This window comes from Tupaia chinensis, unplaced genomic scaffold, assembly GCF_000334495.1.
Source record: "Tupaia chinensis unplaced genomic scaffold, TupChi_1.0 Scaffold000370_1, whole genome shotgun sequence".
NCBI lineage: Eukaryota > Metazoa > Chordata > Mammalia > Scandentia > Tupaiidae > Tupaia > Tupaia belangeri.
The window spans coordinates 4,626,633-4,634,185 of NW_006159867.1; the positions used below are offsets into that span (position 1 = coordinate 4,626,633).

Genomic DNA, 7,553 nt, shown 5'->3' on the forward strand with positions numbered 1-7,553 from the left:
CCCCCCCCCCGTATTGTTTCCAAGTTTAACTACTCTGGAAGCACCAGTGTTGGCTTTAAGTTGTGCTCCACGGTGTTAATGACTAGTATAATTGCTTTTTAAAGAAACATCTCTACTTGGAATAATTGCAAAGAGTACCTTTGAGATGGAATTTGCAGAATGAGAAGGGTGTGAATGGTTATTATGCACAAACTCATTTCCCCAAACCTCCAGCTTTGATCTAATATTAGATCCTGAAGCTAATTGTCCTGATGGATATTTTTAGTAGAGGTTAAGGATTTCTTAGTAATTTATTGGAAATATGTAACATACCATTAGTCATTTAGTTATATGAAATTATTCTATTAAAATAAAAGTATTATATATTTCATTGGTACTCATATTCAAAAATTCATATGCTTACAAGTTATTAAAATTTTAGTCTTAAAAGAATGAGTCTTTCAGTATCTTTAAGTTAATTCCCTAAACCACTGACAGTAGAATGTAGTTTTGTTCCCATGATTCCAAAGAAAGACACAATGAATTTAGATTAAAATGTGAATTCTTATGAAAATACAAAAATGCCTTTATGTTTTCACATGATTCACTCTTTTTTCTTGTGAGATACATAATGTTGAAGCAGGAAGGTCAGAATTGCTTAATAAAATATTGTCTGGGACCAGACAGTGGTGCATTGTTAAGAAGGTTGGATCCAACTGGCCAACTGCATGGGTTGAGTCCCAGTGGCTTGAAAAACACACTGGGCACATGTGCCTGCGTGCCCAATCTTGAAAGGAGACATGGAGGAGAAGGAATTTCAGTGTGACTATCCCTCAAGGAATACACTCTCTGTCTCCATCCCTGTCTCTAGTGAGCACATGTGTACTCTAGCAAATTTTAGAAATACACCATTTTAATATTAACTTAAGTCCAAGTATACCTTGCAAGAAGTGATGTCCCAAGTATTAAGTCTAGATGCCAACCAGATATTTTATCATCAAATATAACAAGATTAACTTATGATATACTTTTTTGTTTGCTCCTTTTAGTTTATTGCATGAAGGAGATACACTAGTTCAAGTTAAAAGTGTACCCCAAATGGTTAGTTACATTATACAAGCTCCTAGGTTTTTAAACTCGTGACAGGGGACAAAAGGGAAATTCTACTAATTGCAAGGATATCCTCACTTAAGCTTCGGTGAGCCATAAGCGCTTAAAACCCATGAACCTTCAGCTCATCCTCCTTAGCCAGTCCAGTCTCTGCCAGGAACTGGCATGCGCTCTTGTGTTGGTCCCCTTGTAGCTGAATTACTTCTCCACGTTCTGGATGCTCAATTACAGGACCATTGCAGGCAGATTTCTTCTTAAAAGCCTTGACTGGTTTCTTTTTTTTCGTAATTATCAGTAATGCTCTGAACAATAGTAAGGGACTTCCTGCCATTTCTCTGTTGAATTCTTATATGGATATTAATCCTCAGTGCCAGCAGGAAGCAGGTCATCACCCTTAGTTGCATTAGCAAAGAGGTCAAAAGAGTGGAGTTTCTGGAGAGCGGACATACAATACGATTCCTTTTCTTCAGGGGAAAGGGCCTGCAGAAGCCAGGGCAGCCTCGGGAGAGGGCCGGCAGGGATGAAGCTCCTGAAAGCTAAGGGCTCTGGGGGGAGGCTGCTGAGTGGTCGGAGGCTGCTCAGTGACTGGGGCTAAATATACTTTTTATGCCACATCCTAATACAAGTATGGCGAACTCTCCGTGGTAGTCCTGTTTTGACAGATTGCTGCAGGAAATATAGTGAAGATATCTATTCATAAGTAAGGCAACGGGAGTAATGGCTTCTGACATCACAGTACTGCTATATGGATTAATGGCTTCAGCCACGTTTGTTTCTGTCATTCTGCTGCTGGCTAAAATCTGGCAACTGTTTCTGTGAGTAATCCAGAGGAAAAGCAAAGAGAGAGAAAAGGGCTTTGTTTAGCTGTCTTGGAGCACAGGGAGTGGCAGAGAGCTCACAAGTCGACAACCAACTCCCAGAACAGAAACTTCCAGCATGTTTTATGCTGTTACACTGCTCGTCTGTCCATTGTTATCTGTAACATGAATTTAGAGTTTAGTGTTACTCTTACTCTGATGATCTTCCCAGAATTGTTCTGTGCACCTTTTCCTCTTACATGACATTTATGACCCTTTTTCTGTTCTTATGGCAACACTGACTCTGTTAACTCAGATTTATAACTTACATTGAGAGATGAAGGGCAACTGTCTGTATACAACGTATTTTCTTTAAGCTATACTGTTTCACAAAACAATTAAACATCTCTGAATATCATGGTAAATGATAACATTAGGATGTTTTCAATTTAACCTGTTATATTGTGTCCCTTGAGTAAACAATCTCATCTCTTAAGATTTCTCACCAGGGACCCAGGTCCTGGTTGAATTTTTGTGCCCACTGTCTAAAGTAAGTGGCTTAAGTTTCCTCTATCAGGTTTATTTATGACCTTCTTATTACAATAGTTACAGATTACATTAGTTACAGAAGTTACAAGCACCAATTAACCCTTAAAGTATAAGAAAGAGGAATAAAGTAAAACAACAAAAGGTGTAAAATTGTTTGCTTTTTCCTGTTATAATGTTGTTAATGAATCCAAGATCAGAGCACCCTGTTTTATAACCATATTCTATACTTCTTTTCAGTTCTGTAATTTTATTTATTTTTCCTCTAAATGTCATGTGCTCATTAGAAAGAGAGAGCGATAGAGAGAGTGTGTGTGGAAAATTCCCTAATGGAGATTAGACACATTGCAATTATTTATTCTCCACTTCTTCATCCCATTAGGATTTGAGCATGCACATACATACATGCACCCACCTGACATATTTTGACAGTCACTGAGGGTGGAATTTGAAGCGAGGTCAGCCATGTGGCATCTGGCTGCCAGGGTACCACATTTAATGAGTGCACTGCAGGCATGGACCCTGTAATTTTTTAATATTATGAAAAGAGCATGTATGTTTATCAAAGAGCAGAAAAGTTGGGTTGTTGAAAAAGTCACGATGCACTCAGTTTTGCAGAAAAATACATAGAAAAAATACACCATGACTTTTCCGACAACCCAATTGCTCTACCACGTCTGCCACTGAAAGAAAAAATTCCTATAGATCAAATTGTTTCTTGAAAATAAATGCACAGCCTTCCAAGTGTTAACAGATACAAATAATTTCCTAGTCCTGCTTTTCTATTAACTATCATCATGAAATAAATCCTATTTATATGACTATTTCACTTGTGTAACTAAAGAAAATATATTGTAAAGGAAACATCTGAAATTAAAAGTTTTATACATTTTAAATATTTGTCAACATGGATGACCTAATTGTACTCCACATTTTTTTTTTATAAATTTAAAGCACATAGGTGAAAATATGATATTCTACAGATATTTTAATTTGCTTTTCTTTAATGGTAAATCCAGTAACACATTTTCACATGTTTATAACTAATTCACACTTCTGACTATTTATACTCTTTGCCATTTTATTTTTTCACATGGTTTCTGAGAATTCCCTTTTTGTTTCTAGAACGTGGATAAATTACACTCTTGTTCATGATAATATAATCTTCTAAAAATGCAGCATTTCATTTTTAACTTTACATAAAGTATAGCAAAACTTTTATTGTGGTGTATTACATTTTGTATTTTCTGAGACAATTTCTGCCTTAGTAATGTTTTTCTTTTCCCATGTCTGTTAATTAAAATCATGTACTTCCTTAGTATAAAGTTATTACTTTAAATATTTAAATTTAATAAAAAATCAAATATCCATTTCCCAACAAAATAGTAAGTCATCTATATATATAATATTAAATATTTATTTTGTATTAAATCACCACAAACATTAGAATCTATGTCTATATTTTTGTCATTTTACATTGATCAGTTAATGAATTCTTATATCAATGTATTTCTAATTACTCACGATTCATAATGTATTTTATGTCTTTCAATCTAACTCATCATTTTCCTTCTTTTCCAAAATTTGTCTACTCTTGAATATGTTTCATTTTAATATTCAGTTTTTAAAACTACCTTATCTTTACCATGAATACATTTTTGTAAAATAAGCAAATAAAATTCTACAATCACGTGTTCATTCTTATTGAAGTACTTTCTATTTAACATTGCATACTTAGTGAGAGAGAGAATATAAGTAAATTCAGTACATTGGATTTTCTCCTTAAATAAGGTATGTTGTCTTGTTCTTTGTTGTTTCAATAGTCCTTCCATGCCCTCTAAAAGCTGTGTTGCAGTCTATCCAGATTCGACCACTCAGTGCTATTCTTTGCTCTTCCTCTGTATTCTGTTTCATGCTTCACGGAGCTAACTTCCATTGCTGGTCCCAGGGAGTTAGAGCACATTTACTAGACTCAGTCATCTATTAATAAATGCCCATACCTGAATCTTTGAAACATGATTCAAAAAAAATAGAAATACTGCTAAAATTTCTACAGAAGAATGACAGCAGAGTTGATGTCTGTGGGCATCTTGCAGTCCACCTGTTGTCCTGCAACAGTGCTGTTTCCTGGCCCTCCGACATTGTTCTAGGTCCTGCCTATTTGTCAAGTTGCCTAATTACCTGACAGTATTCTTCATATATTGCTTTTTCTTTATTTGTTTAGTTTCATTTTGTTGTTGTTTAGGTTTTTGCCATAGAGTATGTGTGCTTGCTGGAGAAAGACAAACATATACAAAGAGAGGGTAAGTGAGAAATCAGACCTTTGGGTGTTTGTGCGTGCGTGCCCAAGATCCCGAGAGGAGAATGGAGGAGAAGGGATTGCGGTGTGGCCATCCCCTCTGGGGGGTGATTTCTCGCTTTCTGTCTCTCTGTCTCTCTCTGTCTGTCTGGCGAGTGCACGTGCCCTCCAGTGAGAAATCACCCCTTAGAAGGATAACCACATCTCAATTCCGTCTCTTTTATTCTCCTCCCCAGACTTTGGGATGCATGCACACAAACCAGCATGATTTTCTTTTCTTTTCTTTTTCTTTTTCTTTTTCTTTTCTTTTCCTTTTTCTTTTCCTTTTTCTTTTTCTTTTTCTTTTTCTTTTCTTTTCTTTTCTCTTTTTCTTTTTCTTTTTCTTTTCTTTTCTTTTCTCTTTTTCTTTTTCTTTTTCTTTTCTTTTTTTTTTGCCACACAGCACATAAACTCACCAGAGAGAGACAGTGGGAGGGAGACTGAGTCACTACCCATAAGGGGGATGGCAGTGCTGCAATTCCTTTGCCATCCTCTCCTGGAATTATGGGCATGTATGCACACATGCCTGGTGCAATTTTCAAGACACCGGGTCCAGGGCTTGAACCATGGTGGCTGTATGGGAGTCCAGTACCTTAGCCAACATGGCACCAGCTGGCACCCCAACCTCATACATTGTTTTTTTCTTTTTCTTTCATTTTTTAAAGTTTATTACATAGGACATGTGTGCTTGGAGGAGAGAGAGAGACAGAGAAACAGAGAAAGTGAGAAATCACCCCCCAGAGCATAGCAATGCCTCAATCTCTTTTCAGGATTTTGGGCACACATGCACATGCGCCCAGTGAGTCTCAAGCAGCCCACAGGGTCTGGACTCACACTGCAGTCAGCCATGTGGGAGTTCAGCGCCTTAACCACCATGCCACCTGCTGACCCCTCCTCATACATAGCCGATGGCAGTTCCTACAACAACCAAACCACTTGCGTGCCAGAGACTCTTTTAAGCCTTGGAGATAGATTAGGATAAGACAATTGTGATTGGTATGTTCATTTAGATAGATCAGTCAAAAGTATATACTCATAGTGAAGTCTTCTAATCAATTGAAAGGCAGGAGTTCAAGTGCCACATGGAACCTGAATAAGAAGGAACTTCATGGAACTGATACTCTCCTGGAGAAAACACTGATGCCTATTAACCAAGGGGTAAAAGTAGGTTGGCAACTATGTTATGAATATTTGAATATTTGAATATTCATGGAAAATAGTGGGGGAAATTATGTTTTTATCAGTATAATTCTAGATGCTGTAGGTTTGAAAAGTCTCTCTCTCTCTTTTTTATATTTGCCAGAGGGCACTTGGAATTGCTGGAGAGAGACAGAAAAAGAGAGAGACTGAGAAAGCATAGGGGATGGTCACACTGCAATCCTTTCTCCTCTATCCCTCCCTCTTTTGGGGGATTTTTGGGTGTACACACACATGTGCCTGACTTGTTTCTCAAGCCATCAGGACCAAGACTCAAACAATGCAGTTGGCCATGAAGCATCCAGCTTTCTTAACTATCATGCTGCAGACTGGCCCTGAAATATTTTAATCTAAGAAAATAAATCGCTCCAGGAAATTGTAAACTCTATCTATACCGGCCCACTTAGGACTCTTTATTCATTTTTTTTTTAAGAATTATTTAATTCAATTTTGTTTATTTATTCATCAATTTCAATTTGACTAGAGAGGGACAAAGTAAGTGAGAGAGAGAGGGAGAAAGAGATAAAGCAAGCTGCCAGGTTTGAGACTCGAACTATGGTCGGCCATGTGGGAGTCTTGTGCCCTTAACCATCATACCACCTGCCTGCTTCAAGGACTCCTTATTCTAATGGGTAAGCAGACAAAACTGAGGTGAACTTTTTGTTGAGCTGGAGTGCTCCTGATAATCAAATATTAATAAATAACTGGGTTTGTGCAGTGAGCACTACTCAATTCTTAATAATTAATGTAACACGAGTGTCCTCCATGTGCTACATGAACATATATCCTAAGACATGAAGTTTTGGATGACCCTGGTGCTCAAGAGGATGTTGGCATTTCAGCAAATTCACCGACTGAACAAATGAGTAATGGAAAGGGAGAGTGATGCTTAGTCAATTGTGGGAAAAAAAAGAGTTTACTTATTGTAATTCCACCTTTCGTGTCTCTTTTTCCTCTCTCTCTAGTAATTGTATATTGAAGTGCTGGTGGTGGTGGTAAACTTTGCCATTGGGACCACAGCTTGAAAAATATTGTCATGGGAGCGTAACAAAATAAGAAATGAAATGGTACCTTCCAGAAGTAATAGTGTTAGAATATGGGCAGTAATGAACCCGAAATTAGGGCCATAACCCTTTGGGACAGTGTGAGCTCCTGTTTTTTAATTATAAAGGTGAGAGTCGCATTATGTAGACAGAAAGAAATTGGAGATATAAACTACGGAAAGAATGAATGTCAGTGTAAGGGAAACATAGGGCTTCTCATTTTGCTTTAGCTTTTCATCATCCAATATCCACATTCTACTTTTTGAAAATGGCCAATTTTGTGTAACTCTGCTAGGAGGTATTGCTCTACCTTTTATTGTCAAAGATGAATATCTCAAATATTTCTCTCTCAGCTGTGCACGGAATGGTGCATCTTGCCCAGTCATAAACTGCTGCCTATTATTTTAAACTTGGAGCCAGTAATGCAACTAAGAAAAGACAGTGAAAAATTAATTTTGTATTTGTTACGGTAAACACATCCAGTGGTGGCAATCACCTTATATAATGGAGGCAGCTGCAAAATGTAGCATTGGCAGTGGCACC

General features: G+C 37.3%; 1 pseudogene; it reads right to left on the reverse strand.

Annotated features, from left to right (window-relative positions):
• Positions 1 to 1,192: 1,192 nt before the first annotated feature.
• LOC102489514 (eukaryotic translation initiation factor 1 pseudogene) lies at positions 1,193 to 1,536 on the reverse strand (annotated as a pseudogene).
• Positions 1,537 to 7,553: the final 6,017 nt, after the last annotated feature.